Below are 20,561 nucleotides of genomic sequence, written 5' to 3'. Positions count from 1 at the left end.
TGCGCCCCGCGGGCGCGGGCGGTGCGCGCGGGCGCAGGGCGCCGAGGCGGGTCCCTCGCGCTGCCCTGGCTCTCGTCCGTCTTCGTAACCTACTTCGCGCGCTGTTAGTGCCCCAGTTTTCGCAGCGGTTTCGGTCTCCTGCAGCTTGGCGCTTGCTTAGAGACGCGCCTAAGTGGCTCAGACTCAACTTCCCTAAAACTTCGAAGGGGTTTTAGCCCCTAGCTGYAAATCCTTTGTTTGTTGCCGCTCGTGTTTTGTTACGGGCAGCGGCTTACACCGGTTTAATGCGTCTTGGGAGCAGGTGAGATTTGAATCTCCTCCAATTTAAAGCGCTCAAAATCAAGCGCTCCGCTCACCCCAGGAGGTGCGAGCCCGAGAACTAGGCTGCGCAGCCGAAGTGCTCTTCTAATTGCTGCAGCGTCTGGCGTATGTTTCTGCGCACTTCGGAGTAGCTTCAGAAACGGAGCGCTACCAAAATTCAAAATCCTGAGTACTTTAAGTTAGTTATGTAGTACCTGACTGGAAGCAAGCATGCTTCTGGGTGGAAGTGAACGTGACTCCGGAACGTGACTGTTAAATCCAAGTGCAGGTGACTGAGACGTCTGGCATACGGGGTCAGAAAGCTGCATCCTTTGTAACATAGTTTGGGGTCTATCAGGGGAGTGTGCTGGTTGTACTAGGTTAGTGTAAAAAAGTGACTGTGGTGTAGAGCAGGTGAAGATACTGTTTTATAATGCGAATGTATTTAACACAGCTGCATTATGTATCTATGATCAGCTTCCATTTCATCTTAGTGTTTTATCTGGAGAATAGCTGAAATAGGAATAGTAGAGGTTTTATATTACTGTGCTTTCAGCAACATAGCAATTAGATTTTCAAAAGTCATTTTCAGGTGGATTAYACAAAGAATTTTCCTTCAAATTTGCAAGTTTAAATTAGGTGTAGCAATTTTTACAGTGTTAACCAGATTTTAGCTTTTTTGTTTAAAAGAYTGTGTGTCCCCCAATCATTTAGCTTGCTTTTCAAGATGTCTGGTATTTGCTTAAAATGGAATCAGAAGATGTTTAGCAGTTTCTTGAATTAGAATGTTCTCTSCAATTTACGCATTGGAGATTTAAGTCCGAATGCTATAGTCAGGCCCTATGTGATCTGACATAATATTTCTAAGTTAAAGAATGCGTTTATTATGCCATTGTTCAATTAAACATGAAGTAGAAACTAGGGCTGTCAAATAAGTTTGCTCATTATTTTTAGCTTTTCATTTTAGTACTATGAAGTGATATTTGCTTCTAGCATATATCCAGTTTTCATTAGAACAATGCAGTAGTTACCTTTTTAAAACTTTTAGGCCCTCTTTGAAAATTATTTTAACATTCAGTATAATTTTAAATTATACTAAGAATCAAGGCTTACATGCTTTAAAGGAGCACTTAAGAACCAGGAAACAAAGACTGCTTGGCAGAGACACTGAGGGGAATGTGATATGTGTTTGTAATGTCAACTTGTGCGGTGGAATCCAAGCTCCGCTGAATTTTTGGTAATATTCCTAATGACTTAATGGCATTGCAGTTTCACAGTTACGTAGGGAAAAGTCCCACCAGTATTGGAGGTGATATTGTTGGTTATGGCAAGCTATTAAAGCAAAAACTTAKCAAATCAACCTCTAAAAAGTGTTGGGCACCTCAGAGTCCATTATGGTTAACTAACAATTGTATTCTGATAAGGTCCAATGTGTAAAGTAAGTTAATATTAATTAGCAGGTGTGATACCTGAACAGTCGCTCTGCCTGATCCTGAGAAATGCGTGGGTGTTCAGTTTTCACGGTGTCGTAACACCGTGTAGCATCCCAGCCACATGATCACCTCTGTGGGTTCCCTGGCTGTTGACCATCCTGGTCAAGTTGCCACCTCACAGCATTTTATTTGCACAGCGGATGGTCTGACAGAAAGTATTCATAAATGCTGTCTCAGTGACTGAATTTCAGCTTGATTGAGAGCTTATCTGATTAAATTATGGAAATTGGAATAATTTATGGGATCGTTTCTTTGGTGCTTAGCAAACGTGGAAAAATGTTATTTTACATCTGTGTTTAATAGCAGGGAACATTCCTCCCCCCTGCACCCCCTCCCGCCCAATTTGCAATTACACATCGTCAAAGCAATCCCCCTGTATAGCTATAATAATCCTGAGAGTAGTTTTGGTAGTAGAAGGAACACTGAAATACACTCGTGTTTTTTCAGAGGTGTGCCATCAGGGGGCCCTTTCAAACTACAGCAGTCACACAAAAACAGCTGCTTCAGTTCTACTGCATGAACAAGACAATTCTTATTAGCTGTTTCAGTTCCTCACTACAGTGAATTAGTTTATTTAACTATGCGTGGTAAACAGAGGACTGAGTACCACTAATGCAGAAAGTTAATGTTAGCTCATCTATTATGATTGTATTTAAGAGAGAATTTCCGTTCTTAGAAATATAATATATGGACCAGAGTATCCCATCTGAATGTAAAATATTGTGCTTGTTAAATGGATAGTTCTGTTCGACTACAGAAAAAAAATATCGTTCAATTTGCCTTGCAAAAACTCATAGGCATCCACGAACCATATGGCTTTCTTACCTCTAGTAGAAAAATACATCTATGCATGGCAGATACAGTATGTCAACAGCTATGATCAAATTTAAGTAGAAGTAGGCATGGATGAATCAGAACCCCTTTTAAAGTAGACCTGGCCGAGGCCACAACTTCTCATATTTCAATCCATAAATATCTCCATTAGAGAATTATATTTCCTGAAAGAGATTATTCATCACCACAGCTAATTTCTGTCATAGGGACCAAAATGATTCATTCAAGTAAAATAAGTACTTTTCCTATTATATTTATTTAGGAAATGTCAAGTAGCGGTTTGTGTATTTAGTACACAGTTGTGATGAAAAGATGGGAAGCATTGCGATTAGATTTCTCAATTAGTGTTTCTACGCATGCTCATACATTTGATCTCACTTTTTTCTCACTATGATTTCTTAAACACTATTTTTGTGCATAAAAGTTACTCATTTGCTACACATTTTCATTCTGTGTTTTTCATATTTCACTTTCCCTGCCAATTTGGAAAAATGAACAACAAAATCCTTCCAATATCGCGTTAGCCTTCAGCCCTCCACAATTTTTTATGGTTTTATAAGTATATGTTCCTGCTATTTAAAAATACCTTTCTCCCCCTGCTCTTGGCAGTAAATGTGATATACACTTGCAGACAGCTGATATACAGTAGGTTTTCCATAGCTGAAGGTTTTTATATCAGAAAAGGAATCAGTATCTATTGTCTTCAGTAGATGTTGTTACATCTATGTCTAACCAAGTGGACAAATTGACAATAATGAAACAGATCAAAAATATGATCAAATAGCTACGTAAATCAAGAAATAGTAAAACCTGTAATTTGGAGATGGAGATTGTACAAATATGCACCTCTTGTGATACAAGAGGTGTGCATGAGAGCTTCCTATCGGTCTGTCGCTCCCTTTCTTGTGTCCTTCGTAGGTGCTCCTTCTCCACCCATCGCTCTTAATCTTGTAGCCCCCCCCCCCTTGAATACCCTCTTTCAAATGTAAATTTGTCACCTYGAAGGAGAGGAGTTTGTCAAACTGACCTGAGTTCAGTTTGAACACTGAATTAGATGTTGCAAAAGAAGTTCTAATCTAGCAAACTCAAAGGTTACGTCTTGATAAAACAGTTGGAAACAGGCTTAGAAAGGAAAGCGTGAARCAAAGAAAATACAGATTTAGGAAGTACTGGACAGCGCTCCCTTGGGTAGCGCTCATTTAGGGTGCCCGACGCGTGTTTCGCTGTGGAAGCTGCGAGGCTGGTGCAGCAGCCGTCAGCCTCTGGCACGCCGCCTTTCAGAGAGAAAATCTCCTGCAGTACCGTAGAGGCAACAGGTCAGCACTGAGGATGGAAAGTCAAAGCATTTTTTTGACCTACCTCCTTATTTTCCACCTTTTTATCTTTTAATTTAGGAAGAGTTATGTTGCTGTATTTTCAGTAAGCTCTAGGGGTGGGTGAGAATGCGAATTAATTGTTTAAGCTTATCTAGAATCTAATTGCCCTTAACATGCAAGGGTTTTTTAATAAGTCGATTCCCTGCACTAGATTTGTTTTCATGCAAAGGAGGTCAACTGAATTAGCTTGCTGTGGTGCCTTCCTTCCTTCTTGACAGTGACTTGCAGTRTAAAACTTTGTAATGCCTTAATAATATTGTATAAATTATATATTATAAAATATCAGCAAGCTATCCAGCAATTCTGATAATTTTGCAATTGGGTAGGCTGATGACTTTTTATAGAAACTGTATCCAGTATTATTAATGATGCAGATAATCAGCTTAGCTTTTTAGGAAGCTTTGTCCAAACCATTTTGCCARTGCATTGTCATTTTTAGAGCTCATGTAGCTGCAGGGCTACAGAAGTGTATTTTTGTATTATTGCATGTTTTATTGGTGGTGAGAAGTGGAAAGAACTTCCCAGTTTTCGCACTTTCTTTCTAGCTTCACAAGTAGCCCATAAAAATAGTACAGAACAAATAGCTTCAATAGCCTCAAGTGGGAGGTTATTTTTGACCTTGTTTTTCCCCCTAAATGGCAGGCAGTAGAGAAAGAATTTCAAGAAGTTACTACACCGTTTATTCTCTTCTGGGGATCTATAAATGGGGGTGGGAGGRAAAAAAAACCCACCCGGAGGATCTTCCATTCTCACTTTCTTATTGATTTATGACTTAATAAGTCTTTGGGATTTAAAGCTACAGAGTATAAACGCTCTTACTCAGTYGAATTTGTCCAAACAGAGACAAAGTAAGAGGAAAAGATGACGCTTTGCTTCRTTTATGCGATGTGAAATTCTCTCTAAAGAGAATCAGTGCAAGGCCTACTTTGTATCCTCTGCACGGCAGCAGATTTCACCTTAAATGAACGAATTCTTTCATTTTAGCGATTGATAACAATCATCTTCCCTGATGGGTGGAAAGCGGGGCATAGCTCGCTTTTCTTCCTTTGATCCCCCAGGCTTTCAGATCCTCTGTAAGTGAAGCTACAGTAGGAGTCTGGGCCTTTTTTTATACTAGGAAAGAAACCGAAGTTAAGTTTCTTGAAAAAATTGTGCGTCTGTGTGACTTTTCTATTACTCCCTTAAGCAGCCTTCCTCATGCTAACACGATGTAGATGAAATAATCTGTAGGCTTTATAATGCTTATTTTGTCTTTTCAAATTGGGGCATGGAGACATTCTGTAGCAAGAAGATGTCCTGTAAGTAAGGAGTATTAATATCCTCTAGCTGGGAAGATTTTGGGCTCCCATTGGTAAGAGTGACACAAGGTTCACCTTTCCTGTGCAGTAAAATTCAAGCCCCTTTGATGTTTCTAGCTCTCTCTGGCTGCGGAACATGAAACTAGCTTTGTCCTTCCTTTGATGGCAACTTGTGGCTTTGTCATCCAGTGCCTCGCCTGTTTTGTGGCCGACTCTGTTTCAGGGGTRTCTTTGCCGTAGTGTTTTTCTTAAAGATAAGACATTTTGAAAAAAAGTTGCTGCGTTAGGTATTGCAGTTACACATTGCAATTCRATTTTTATGTTCAATTAAAAATGTTGCACTTATGCATTTAAGGGCCCGTTTACAAGTAGTGCCATTAAGGAGTAGTTACTGTAGTTTGTATTCAGGCCTCGAGTATCAAAAATTAATATTCAAATTTAGACAAATTATTGGGTTTAGGAGAATAACTCTGTTACTGAAGAGACTTGCTTTAAAAATACCTAATGTAAGTAATGTTTTTTTAGTAGCTATACAGGAAGTAGCAAAATCATGTGCTCAGAAATTAGTTTGCTGTCTTCTTGTTGGAATTCAAATGGACGAAGAGGACTACTGTTCTTTTCTGTAAGTTTCAGCAGGCTGAGGAGTCAAAATGTTGCACGTAGCCTAGGCATGGTTCCTTCGCCGCATATAGTTTATTTAAATTGCAATATATTATGACTTGTAGATTAAAAGGCTTTTGTCACAAGTATCTGCAGAGAGTGCTTTACAGCATTTTATACAGAAAATGCAGCAGAGCGTCTGAAAGTGCACCATTACTTTTGCTGTCTGTCCTGAAATGTATTTTATTTCATAACATATCCCATCTTCATGTRTCTCACTTTTTATTGTTTATGCAAGAGGTGAGTATGAAAGGTGAGCTGTCTCAAAATAAATTTTGGTAAAACTTAAGAGGGGTATAAGGTATATGGTATCCTATTCTTTTATGATAATATTACTACTATGAAGTATAAAAATAATTGAATAACACTTTTCTTAAATGATAATTTCGAATTTTACTACTTCARAATCTTAACGTAGATGATACTTCTGAAAGAGGAAGCTGCTTTGTCATTACGTTGTTTTTTCAGCCTCATTTCTACCTCTGTAAATTAATACATGCTTATACTCACCTCTCTGAGGAAAACCTGGACTATTTAATACATTTCAAGATTTGAATTGCAGTAATACTTATAAAGTTGTGTATTACATTATGAATTCAAAGAAACATATTTTGACCTTTTAAAATAATGAAACAGATGATTAAAGCGTTGTAATAGATCTAAATAGTTAAATTCAATAGTCTGAAAGTTTCTTCCATTTCCTTTCAAATTAAGAAATGTTACATTAATTTTAGATGCTTCCCAAAGTGTCTCTCTTTTTCCTCCAAGGGCCAAAATAAATTGTTAAAGGTTACATAAATCAGTGGAAATATCTTTAGATCAACCAGTTAGCAGTATGTGTTCATTCTTGAGACCATTTATAGTAGGTAATTTTATTTGATATTGGTTTTGAGTTTTCTTTTCTTTTTGCCATTTATTTAATTCCTTTTCTTACTAACTACTATATTGCAAATTTTTTTTTTGTTGTTTTCTGGTGCTTTTGGAGATTGTACATGCTTTAGTAAATATCTCATATGGTACATTAATACCGTTATCTTTTAGACCATGCAAGCCCTTTTTTAGGTGGAAATCATTCAAAAAACTTCTGTTATGAAGCAATTTCTACTTTCAGATACTCTTTTTATTGTATAATTTAAAAGTGTACTTTCTTTGCTAACCAGTGTCAGCACTCCCATTGATTCCCCGTGAATTTCTGTTTCTTTCACTTTGTAAAATTGTTATGAATTASAGTCCTACAAATGAAGTGAAAATACAAAGCCAAGAACTACAGTATATACTAGACTGTGGAATTCTTTTTTGATCAAATGTATACAARAGATTCTCCCATAGAGTTATATTATATTCAGACTACTGTCTTTTTCAGGAGTTTGCCTGGTACCTCTTTGTAAATAACCTGCTACTTTGTTGTGTACCCAAGTAATAAAGTACATTTTGTTTTTCGTAGCAGTTTTTTATGGAGATAACAAATGCATTTCTTCGGCTGGCTTTAAAATAATCTTTTCCATCTGTTTATTAATTTCTTTAAATTATATTTCGTTATTTTAAAAACTTTGGGGAATTCTTACTTACTTTGATGAAATTTTATTTAAAATGTTCTGATAATTTTCCATCTGTTACTACACAGCAYGTACATGGACACTGAAACTTAGCAAACTGCTAAGTGAGAAATCCAGGAGACTAGAGAATGGGTGAAGACTTGCATCGTGATTACAATGTTGAAAGACAAAATTTTGCTTGCCTGCTTGAAAGATCCGTGCTACGAGTAAAGCTTACCATGTTAATATTTGTATTTCCATGTACTTAATACAGTAATATATCAGCTAAAAGGTCAGGTATTAGAGTAAGCCCATGCTAAGGTTAGAAAGGTAGTCAAAGCAGAAAGTATTGTGGAAGGGTTTTAGGAAGCGTTGTGATATTGCTTGAAACTAGAAGAAAAGGAGGCAAAGCTGCAGGGATATAGTTGAAAGTATCAGAATATAATAGGAAAACCAATGAAAAGATCTTAAAGACATGAAAATGCCAATATTTTTATGTATGCAAGGAAAAGCTACGCAGACTGGACAGCCTTCATCAGCATCAAATCATGCATGTTAATACATAAAAACGTTTTGATGAGCCTCAGATTGTGCAGTAGTGATCAGGCTGAGTTTCGAGTGTTCTTTACTTAGAAATTAGTTTACCCATGAAATAGGTTAACAGATTCAAAAACCAGGAAGTCATTAAATGCAAGAAACCGTTAGATACCATTYGTACTTTTCTGTTCCCTAATTCCAGCTAGTGATGAATAATGATAAATGTGCCACAGTCTATTGACCTCTCTCATGGGGCTGGTCTTACTTACCCTAAGGAAAAATCTCATCAGTTATTATGACTTACCCCAAAGCTTGACCAATGGAGCAAAGTTTTCTTGTTTCTGAATCTGGAGTGCAAGGAACAGAGTATTCTTGGGCAGCCAGGCTCTTCCTGTGTGGACTCTCTTCTCAAAGATACCGGCATCACCATTACACTTTTTCAGAGCAAAACAAAACATAAAAACTACCTCTCCACTTTTGTGTTCTTTCGTAAATATGCCCAGCACCTGTAGTCACCATCTACAACAAAATCTTAGCTGAAAGAACTGCAAGAAGAACCAAAATGAACAGCAACCTATGTTCATGCAAGATGTTCTGGTCATGAAAGAAAGAGAGACAGGCTGAAAATATTACTCAGTGAAAACTTCTTGATGCATTTCCTTTAAAGCTGCATGTATGAAAAATTTCATTACCTTCCAGTATTCCTATYTTTTGGTTCTAACTACTAATACTCTGTGGTTTTGTCTTGAGGAATTTATGGTGTTCTTAGTTGACTGATTTTTCATGTATTTTAACACGATGCTATGAAAACCCATATACTGTAAATATATTTTAAAATAACCTTTTTATATAAGCAATAGATTGTGATTATGCTGAAGCATTTAAATATCTGTCCACAAAGGAGAGTGGAGAAAGAGTTAAGACTGCAGCCCTAGCAGTAATGTTTGTATATCTTTAGTATCCTTAGACTTTTCAGATATTTTAACAGTAATTTAAATATTTCCATAGGAAAAAAAATAAAATAAGCGGCTAAAACATAATATAATAAAACAATTTAAATTAACAAATTTAGAATTAACTTGTTAGGTAGAATTAACAAGTTAATATGGAGCAATAGCAGATTAGTATTAATACAGTCATAATGAAGATGAAATTAATAGTAATTTCACTTTTTTCTTCCATATGGAGACACTTAATTGTTTCTAAGTGTGTGAAAAAACTCTCCTGAATTAAGAGAGTAAAATGGGATAGGCTGGAGTCCTGTAAAAATTGAAATATGATAAGGTATCACTTAAGGGTTGTTCATAAAATACTTTTCTTTCTCATGCATGATTCAAAACTTATATTTTTACTCAAAAGTGAATTGAAAGAATTTCTTGGAACGTTGCATGTATGAACAGGTAACAACAGTGTTGTTGCTATTAGCTTATCATGATAAGTTAACAATAACAAAACACTGTTTATTTTTCCTACAGACATTTTCAACAGATTACTTGGAAATTTCAGCTGTTGCTGGACCGATGTATTTGTGGATTCATTTAAAAACACGTTCCACCCGGGTTTCTGCATGCGTCTGGGCCTTCTTTTGGTTCCTTGGTGCAGTAGCTGGCGTTTCAGAGGGCTGAAATCTCTGCTTCGTTTCTGCTGCGGGTCCCGGGAAAGCTGCAGGCGGTCTCGTCCGCGCTGCGGCTTGTTCGGTCCCTCCGCGCTTGCTTCGGGGTCGTTTGAATCGCTCCGAGGGCCAAGGGGCAGTTCTCAGTTTTGGCACGAGGGAGTATTTCGGCAGGACTGGCCTGCTGCCAGCTTGCTGCGCATCTGCCCCGGTCGGGTATTTCAAGGCTTCTCAAGTGGTGGTAGAGGCTGATTTGCAGGCGGCCGAATCCTACCCCCCGGGCRAGTGTTTCCGTCACAGCAAAGGAAGGCGTTTAGAGGGCTGCACCTRACTGTAAGCATTGGCTTTGATGAAAACAACTTCATAGCGGGAGCAAATTTAAAGTTAGCTGATCCTAGAGGTTTAAACGTGCTCGTGTTTATTATTTGGTATGATAAATGAGCACACAGAAGAATGCTCTCCTGGTATGGCTGGAGAACATCATGCTGTCTGCATGTAAATTTGAGCCTTTGGTCGCTCAGACTTCAGTTTATTTGTATTTAGTTTTCACAAATTAGCCTACTTAGCACTGAAATCTAGCCATTGCAAATATTTGAAATGTTAAAATTTAGCTACTTGAATTAAATGTGAATAAGAAGATGTTTACCACTGAATGCAAATCTGGGGTTTTAGGCCCTGATTTACCAAGGAATCCTTAAGCATTTGCCTCCCCATGAGCAGTGTGGTTGACTTTAGGATTATATTTGGGCTGTGTCATACTTCCATTCTTTTCATTGTAGCTTCATGCTGAAAGAGTGACTCAAATAGGTTAGCCCTTTCAGCTAAATGTGCTTAGCAAAAATAATTATCTAAATTGGTAAGTGATAATAATGATCTAAATTGATTGGCAGAGAGTGAATATGGGCATTTTCAGGTCATGTAAAGAGCTAAGGTTTGTTACAAGAGAAGCTGTATTTTTAGCTCAACTATATTGTATACAATATAGTTGTATAACATGCTCTAGGTGACCCTGCTGAGCAGGGAGGTTGGACTAGATGATCTCCAGAGGTCCCTTCCAACCTTACTGATTCTATGATACAAGCGAATAATCTGTATTTGTAGTATAATGGARAAAAGATGAAATCCCTTGACTTGGAAACAGCGTTTTCCTTCTGTTCTTGCTCTTATTAGAGGATTCACTGCCCCAGCAGTCACTAGCACAGCAGGAATGCTGAAATACTTGGCATTGGTGAAATCCAAAGAAAGAGAAAGGCCTTGGCTAGGGAAATGTGCCTCCTCCTTGGAAGATGCTGTTTACAGGCTGTGCTGGCACTAAGAAGCGTGAAGTCTTTCACTACCAACGGCAATTTCAAGCTCTAAAACTTGCGGTCGGGACCCGGCCGTGCCTGCCTCCGCTGCGCCTGCTGCCCRGGCACTGCTATCCCTTCAGGTTGCTGTGTGTTTTGGGAACATCACAGTCAGCACTCTTCTTTGCTGATCTCAAGAAATGGCTGAAAAAGAAGAGGGGACAGGGTTTGTTCAGTGTTTATCCAGCACAGAGCCACGTGTGCTTTTCGATCATTTTTAGAAATTTGCTTTGAAAGAGCTGGCAATGCATGATCTATTTTAAATACTGCTTCAGAAGATGGGATTATTTTTGGTCTAAATGAAATCAATGAGACAGTATTAAATAAAAAGTTAGGCTTAAGTGAGCAAAAAAAAAAATCCAGTGATCCTCAGTATTTATCGTATGGGTCAGGGCTGGTGTGGCGATCTTTGTTATCTAATAGCCAATATCTCCCTTTTGTAAAACAAATAGTTTATTAAAAAAAACTTGCATTAAGTCCTTTGACGRCATAGTAATTAATAACAGTTGCGTGTTTGGTTCATCCTCCTTTATCTCAGACTTTGCTTTCTTCCCCAGGGTCCCTGTTGCAAATAATCCGTGATCTTACTCGCCCTGGCTTCCGCGCGCGCGTCAGGAAATCTTTCCAAGCTTGATCTGTGTGGCCGCTCTCAAGCCAGGTGCCTGTGAAATCCTGATCTGTCCCTCTCACTTGCGCTGCTACGGACGGCTCTGTACTGGTACCGCACGGTCTGGTGCAGGCTCCGGTGTGTGTRAAACAACACCGCTGCCTCACAACAGCCCCGCCGCCTGACAGAAAACACCCCTTTCCTCTGCCCCTGCTCTCACCGTCCAACTGCTTGGAATCGATGTGGTTTTCAAGCAGAGGCATGCTTTAAATTCTTTATGGGGATTAGTGCAGCTCTTCCTTTCCAGCCCTGCTTCTAGCGGTCGCTCTCTGCTGCCTCTGGTCTCGCAATCAGAATTCTGATATTGTTGGTTCTTTCATTTGATGTATTGAATATTTTCTGGAATAAATAGGAACATTACTTTTATCTGTGGATAATGCCAACCCCAGTACGTACGGTACTAGGAAGTGTTGCCTAGCAAATTCTGTGACTCTTGATGAAACATATTAATTCCTTTTCATAACTTACATCTGTTATTTCTCACAGTATTTGATATATTTTACATGCTTTTATGATCCTGATTTTAAAGCAAAGAGAAATTATGGTCAAATGGACTCAAATTTGTCTTTGAGACTTCTGTCATTGGACGTGATATTCATTTGGTAAATGTGTATGTTGAAGTTGTTTCTATGTGAACAGTAGCTGCTTGTTACTGGTAACTCTTGATAGCCTGTATGGTGAGCGGGGTTGGATGGGCACCTCTAAGGAGAAATTCAATCCAGAAAAGTGCCCGCTATCTCAACACAGGAGCCTGGGATGACTAGCTCAGATGTGGATTTCCATCATAAAAGATGTATATATTGATATGATGAATTCCATCTGGGAAATCTACAGCTAGTCTCTTTTTGGATATATTCCCATAGAACTATGGACATACAGTTAAGTAGGTCTTGAAGGAATGAATCTGTTTAATCTCAGTTTCTCACTGTTGCTAAAGATGCTTTTAAAATCAGCACCTATGAATAAAACTAACTAAAATACCTGATTTGCATTAGTGTTAGACTGCAATTGAACACACTATTATCATATATTGAATTCTCGGGCAAGTGGAAAACTATATCATAACATTACCTTAACTTGGAGTTGTATGTCCTGCATACATATCCTTGTTTTTTGGCAGAAAAAGTCTGATTTAGAATACTCCACAGGAGCAGGGTTTGTGAGTTTTTTTTCCCCACCAGTATATTTTTTGCCTGATCTTCTGAGATGCTTAGTGATTTAAATCTTTGCTGAGTAACAGGAGGTTAAGAAGGAAAAAAAAAGTATCTGGAGCTTATTTGGAACATGCCAATAATAGCAGTTGTTGGTAATGATTCTATTTCTTATGAGTACGTGACGTACTCCTTCTCCCTTGTGATGAAAGCTTTAAATGTTAGTATCCAGGAAGTCTCAGCATTCTAATTGCTCCGTGTAGCTAAGTACATAAAAATATCAGATGCATAAAATATTTAGGCCTTAAGAAAAATAGGTTGGTAAAGAAATTGGGTATGGTTAAGAATTCAGGAATGTAAGGCAGAAATGAAAGTGTCCACTTACCATACCAGGCTTCAAAAATTGGTGAGCGAACTTTAGCCAGCAAGAAGAACTGTGTTTGTATTCCCTTAGCAGCTACATTTGAACAGGGGAAATTTGATCCCAAAATTGGTCCTCTTAACATGAAGATTTTTTGTTTCTAGATAGTTAACCTCTTGGTTTCATAATGCTAAAAAATGGAAAACTCTATAGTGACCTGGAAACATCAACTCCATCTGTACTCTTCTTGGAACTTAGGTGTTCTGTATTTACTTGGCTGATTTTGCTGKCTGTTTCAGAAGTGGCAACAGAGTAGTGTGCTACCTTTATACTTTGACTTATCCTAAAGTTAAAATTAAATATATATATATATATAAGTGGTACTGGAAAGTCTTTTAAAACAAAAATAAATATTATGCATTTTAATTCCAGCTGAAATTATTTTACTGTTTTTGTTCATTGGAACTGTTGCTGGCAATTTGAATGTTAAAGAGAAAATTGCCACTGAAACTGTRTGTTCAGTCAAATAATATACTTCCTGCTAAGATGTAAATGATAAATTACTAGAACCCACTGTATACATATCCATTATTTTTTTGATAGCAGATATATCTGATAATTTACAAAGCTTTTTAAAATCATTCTTAATTAAAAGAAATTTTAATATTGGGATTTAATAGGATATAAAGTTCTATTTTACAAGTCTACAAAAAACTGTTTTTAGAATTGGTACAAAGTTTCTCTCAAACTGAGTCAACGTTAGAAARTTTCAGCTGAGAATGCTTGGAAAGATTCAGACTAGGACTTTTCRTTTTTTCTGTATAAAAGTAAAAGATGCCAGCACACATTCTATGTGTGAAGACTTGGAATACCTAAGAAAACAAAATGGATGGTGTTGGCACTGTTTCATATGAAACTCTTATAAGTCATTGTACTCCTACTGAGTTTACCATGCTCAATAGAATATGTTCACACTTAAATGTAAAGCCTTCTCTGCTCTCCTGTCAAAACAAATCAAATTTTTTTGGTTCTGTACTCCAAAAACTTTCTAATAGATTCCTGATTTTTGTCTTTATTTAGAAAATCAACCTTTTTCATCCTCTAGAGAGCCTGTATGGCCCTCAGCTAGCAGGTTAGGAGGACTCCAGTCTTTCTTAGGTCTTGTGTAATCTCTCTCAGCCTCATGCAAGGATCTTGAGTAACTAGATATTCTCAAAAGGCATTACACATATGTATTTACACACCTGACTCAAGCCGTGTTTGTCTAAGCTGTATAGCGTAGGCAACAGACCAATTCAGGTGATCAGTTTATTGCACGCAATAAACAGAGATATCCCATTGGCATTGCAGGTGATCTAGGTTCTCTGAGACATTTACATGGTTTAAAACGTATGTGCTCCTCTGAAGTGGCAGCTGGAGCTTAGGTAGGATACCCAAGAGCATCTCCAATGACAGTAGACATCGGTATGTGAGCAACTGAATTGAGCTCTCAGTATCCCCGTTGACTGTAATAGAAATGGCTTAGAAGGCATTTTGTTAGCTGTAGACACCTCACAGAGTATTGTAGATCTGTGAGTTGAATTACACCTTACTGAAGACTTCAGTGCTAATATAATTTTCTTGTTTGATTGTTTGCCTATGGCAACTCAGAACTTTGTTATCATATGTATATGAGAAACTACTAGTCCATCAACTGAAGAGTCCCGTTCCCATAAACCTACACTCTCTCTTGTCTTTACCTGTAAGTGTTACTCAAGGTTTTCACTTTAGTTCAAACAATTACCTGTTTTTTACTTACTTATTCAGTGTCTGATAAAATCTTTGGTTCTGGTGAACCAACATCCCAGTAGGTAGAACCATGATTGGTAAGTCACCTCTAATAGGTCTTCACTGAGTCGCAGCCTTCTATTACTGAAACATCACTCTGGTTTTATGAACCTCAGATACATACAGTGTGGGAATCTGAGGTTTATTGTGACCTTTTTATCTGAGTACAGCTAGGTAGTATGGATAGGCAGTCAGGACCAAAGTCAAGCTGTATAATAAAAAGAATAACAATACCTCACATTTCTAGATCACCTTTTGCATAAGGATTTTGGTGGTTTKCAAACATTAATTAACTTCACAACAGAGAAAAGTGTATACTGCTAGCTGAAGCAGATGTCTATGAGAATGGAAAAGAACCTATGAACTCTACCTGAGACCCTGGAAARTCATTGATACTGTGTACTTCTACTTCTCTAGCTAGGTCTTCTTCCCTATGGGAGGATACGCTAGTCCGTCTGAAATAGTAAGTATAGGRATGTTTTTGCAGCCAAAAATATTGCAAATGGGGGACTCGGTACATGCTTCTTGTTTGCATTTATCGCTGTGTATGGAATTGGTACAGGGCAGATGTCTCTGAGCTTGTTGCCCTCGGATCCATTTACAGTCGGTGGAGATCTAGGCAGTGTAAAATGCAATTAGTCTCATTCAAAAGTAGATGTCTGAATAGATCAAATGAATCAAACCTTGGAATAGCTTATCTGCATTGACTATAACGGAAGCCTGGGGGGTGACTAATTCAGATGTAGGAGAACAGAATCTCATCCTACCTGTTCTGTGGGCAAAACTGCTATGATTATGTCTTTAAGAATATACATTTAACTCTACGGTGCTCCTGTTAGCATGCCAGATGTAGGAATGTCTTAGAATAAATCTGTTCTAAACATTTATCACAGATTGTCATATCAGAATTTTCATTTAGTTGAAAATAACTATTTCATCATTTTGTACAAGCACAAGGCTGCATACCCATTATGTCTGTATGGGTCATCCAGAGCAGCAAGGAAGGAAATGAACTAAGTATTGCAGTGTAGGACTAAGGAAATTTCTAGGACTTCTTAATCCAGTTCATCTGTGGACTTCCTTAATGTTATCTCTTGGACTGTTGTTCAGTTTACCCACAGATACTCATTTAATGCCATACTGAATACCTTTGCATTTCCTGACTTATGTCCAACTGCTACTTTAGGAGGTCATGATTCCTTTGTAGGATCTGTATCCTATCTGCCAGTGTGCAAGTGTCTCTGGTACGGGTAGGGTGTCAGAATGGTACTGTATATCCGTAGTGGACAATTGAGAAGATTCATGTCAAGATTAAGATCCATAAATGTACTTGTCTAAATATAAGTAGGTGCAATTGTGCTAAGTGTTTGTCTTTTCATAGTCAATGGTTTAATTCAAAGCATTATTTAAAGTCGTGAACAGTGCGTACTTGGAAGATGAGGTAGAGGGTCGTCTACCTTGCATCTGCCTTACTGCTGAGGCATCTAAACCTAAGAAGTCCATCCACAGAGCAAGAAGTTAGATCTGTCTCCAAAAGATATCACAAATAGCACTGGACTCCCARCTTTAAGCAACTAGATTGATTCCTAAATCTCACCTCAATATAAAGGTTTTCACACCTAACATATCTGTAAGCGCGTACATGTAAACAGCTATGTTTGAATCTCTTAAAGTTATTCTTCTCTAGAAGAAATGTCCTTGAAGAAGAAGAAATCATGTTCTAGATCCTAGTTCTCAGCACTGAGAGTTTCTGAGCAATCACGACTGATCCACGCTGGAACTGCACAAATTTACTAGTCTGAGCTGTCATCCTGATCATCTATAGTTTCTTTCTGCCTCATTTATTTGACAATCATCATGCCTGATTTTCCTATTGGGAAAATAGTCTTTTAAAGTAACTAAGTAGAATTTATCGCATATTTAGTGTTACTCTCCATAGTCAAGTCTCTTCTCTTGTGATAGCTAGATGTTAGTATTCTGCTTCACAAACGAATCCAAAAATTGTCTTATTTGAATGAATTTCCACAACTTTCAAAACTGTCACTGGGAGATTGCTTCATTTTGGAAGACAGCAAATATATGCGGAATCCTGTGAATGAAGATATTTTCTACCAGTTTTTATTTTACTGAAAGGGGATCTCTCAGTAGTCAAGAATACAAAAAAAAGCACCTCCCCAATAAACAAACAAACAAAAATACCCCAAACGAATAAAAGCATGAAACAGCTTAAAATGCTAAGAAGGTCGCTATGTAAAATTTTAGTAAGTTTGAATCTGTGGGGTCTACATTACTTCGTTACTGACACCAACAAATTGTTTGATGTTGAATTTCTTACATTTTTCTCCTTTTTAAAATGTTATTCACATGCAGATCAAGCTATTTATTGGTAAATACTTTGAAATTCTATTATATATTCAAAAGCTAAATGATTTAAATAAGAAACAGCATACTGCTAATTCACATTAAAGTGGATGAATATTTAAGTGCTCCATTTGCTATGAAACCACAAGTAGTGCATTGTTGGACATCTATAGCGGCTGTAAAGGTATATTAAGTGACTCGTAGGGTATTTTTCCTAATAATTTCCATTTTTTTATATATATATAAAATATATACCCTGAAACCTGTTGAAGTTCCATAGCCACAAGGCATGTATTTAATATTTCATAGTTCAAAATTTATCATGTATTTTTAATGCTTAAACTCAAGAAGGTTCAAATGTAAACTGTAAGTGGGGAGGAAAAGCACCAATCCAGATTTGGTATCAACTCCAGAGCCCTTTGTCTTGCTAATGAAAATGTTGTGCAAGAGAGAAGTCCAGAAGCGTTAGCAATCTGCCAGTCAGGGATTCCCACATAAAAGCGAAATTGAAAACTCTCTATGAGATTTATAGAAAACATTGGAGTTGTATTAAGAATCAGTGTGAATCTAAAGGAAATGGAGTGGACAACTGTGCACTTGCTTTGTCTGTAGCTAGTACACAGTAGTACACATACRCACTTCTCAGTTAGAAACAGTATCAATGACATAACTAAATGGAGGGGTGATAAAGCAGATTGTAAAGGAATACCTCCTCTAGTCTAAAAGCTGTGAATTTGTGTGGGGGCAATGCTCTGCGTAGTCCAATAAGTCCAGCTGTGTCTGTAAATGCATGTGTTAAATTGCACTTTTTATGATTTTTCTTGCCACTTTTGCTGACTAGTGTAAGTGCTTGGTCATGATGTGTCTTGAGAAAATGCAACTTACCATGCATATTCGGAAATGAAATACCTGGCATTTAAGTAAAGAGATAAATATAAGAAAATAACGAATATTTCAGAGTAAGCATAGGAAAAGGAATCTTTTTATTACATTTAGTCCTTCACTTTGAAATTTATTTGAAAATTTTAGTGTCTGTAAAGTCATCGAGACTTATAAGACTTCATATAAAATACCTTTTGGGATTAATCTGTCTTTTTTCTGAATTTATACACCRTGGTTTTCCTACACGAAAACATCTGCTTTGCATTTTTGGAGACATTTCACATTGGTAAAATACGACCAGATTGGGATGATGGTATATTATATTCACCTTGCCCTCACTAAGAAAAGGTATAAATAAATAACTAAACAGAGGATAAAGTGAGTTGTCTGTTGTGTGGAATGTGTAGCAGTTCAGCAGTAGTTTCTCATGCTAGTAGTGTGATACCAGAAACAAAAAGTTGTGATGCTACTACTGATAAATAAAAAACAGAAGTTGTATTTTGAAGGCTTTCAACTGGGGTTTGGCAGATTAGCAAAGCTACAGTCCTGGTAGTAATTTAATTGGGTGTTTTATTAATCCATATGCAAATGTGCTATGTTATTCTTTTTGTCTCTTAAAATCTTTCCATCAAGGATTGTTATCTCATTTTACGAAAAATTTTAGATCAGTCCTATGAAATGTTTTATTGTGTCTTTATGTGATTGTATTTAAATAAAGATATTTCTGTCATAAATGGAAAATGAAAAGCAGAAAAGTATTTCTATCCTAAAAGGAGAATGAAAAGCAGATTAGTAGTGCAACCTCTTCACTTTCTATTCAAATTTTATCTCTAAATTTACATCAGTATAATAAGTAAGAACCTGAAGTGCAGATTTGGAAATACAGAATGCAAATGATTGTAGTAAAACATTGCTCTAGTAGTATTAACAGCCCTTGTAAAAATCCAGAGTTGACAGAAGAAACCTATTATATGGAAGATAGGGAAGCAGTTCAAATTATTAAGAGCTTAATGAAAGACTATGCTTCATCAAATGAGAGCTTATAATGTCTACAAAACCTTTCATTGTACAGCTTTGGGCTCTGCACCTCTCCTATTTTCCATCTTTACTTTCTTCAGTTGGTCTTGCCCTTAATCACTCCATTTGTATTCTCCTGTTCTTATCTCCACTCCCTTGCTGCCCAGTCCTTCTCCACTTAGCCATGCCTCTGTTTCTGTGAATATCTCTATGAACAGAGCATTTCCAAGAGCCTCTGTATTCTAGGTTTCCTCCTAGAGTACGTGCTGTTGGAAACACAGTTCTATCAACTTTTAAGGACTCATATTTCAGTCATTTGTGACCACCTGTCATTGGTAGGCACAACCTCAAGAGGATGGCATGAGAGCAGCTGGATAGAGGAGGAGATGAGAACCTAGAAGGGTGATGGACATAGCAAAATTCAGAAGGCTTCACTGTACTGGCGTAGATTTTCAAACATTTACGTAATTTCTTTCATATAATCTGTCCTCTTGATTTCTAACCGTTTGCCAGTCAGAAAGCAATGACTCTCCTGAGCATACAGTAGAAATAGTGAGCCCTTAGATAATAATAGCTATTTCATGGAGTGATCCAGATACAACTTCTAGTCAGGAGGATCTGAAAACATTGGTTGTTGAAAGCCAGATAAGGATCATTCTGTTTTTTGATTCTTTCTCTAAATGTCTCCTACTAACCATTGGTGAATGCAGGACACTAGTGTTAAGTGGCCTGCTGATCCGAGTTAGTATAGCTGTTCTTACGTTAATCTCTTAGAGGATATGGGCGTTAGGCCAAATCCTGAGTTAGTAAAAAATTTTTATACTTGCATTAAAGAAATTACAGAAGTTTACCTGTATTGAGGTTCTATCTTAGTGTATCCTATTTCTTTGAMTGTATTAACCACATTTAGGGACTTACAGAGTTTAAATCCAGTCTTTCTTGAGGAATGACTTATGTTAAACAGTGTCTACTTCCCAGTCAATAGCTTGGAAAAGTGCTCATCAGCAAGGAAAGAGAATTAGCAGAAATACTTTAATTCATGTATCCCATGTAAGCCTTTGGCTATCAGACTTTGGCTGTCTAAATCTATAATTACATACTGTTATCCCTTTGCAGCTTGAAAAGTTAGCCCTTCTTTTAGATTTTCAGGTTATTTTACTGGGAGCATAGATTTTGATTTCCTGTTTAATTTCAGGGAATGAAGTAATGTATTTCCCCCCCCCGAAAAACATGGAAGTATTTCTTTGCTTGCCATTTCAACCCCTTATTGTTTTTCACGCTAAGGGCCTGGTGAATCACAGCCT

Source organism: Rhea americana, unplaced genomic scaffold, assembly GCF_003343005.1.
Source record: "Rhea americana isolate MKP2758 unplaced genomic scaffold, rheAme1 scaffold_199, whole genome shotgun sequence".
NCBI lineage: Eukaryota > Metazoa > Chordata > Aves > Rheiformes > Rheidae > Rhea > Rhea americana.
Note: the sequence above shows the minus strand (reverse complement) of the source record.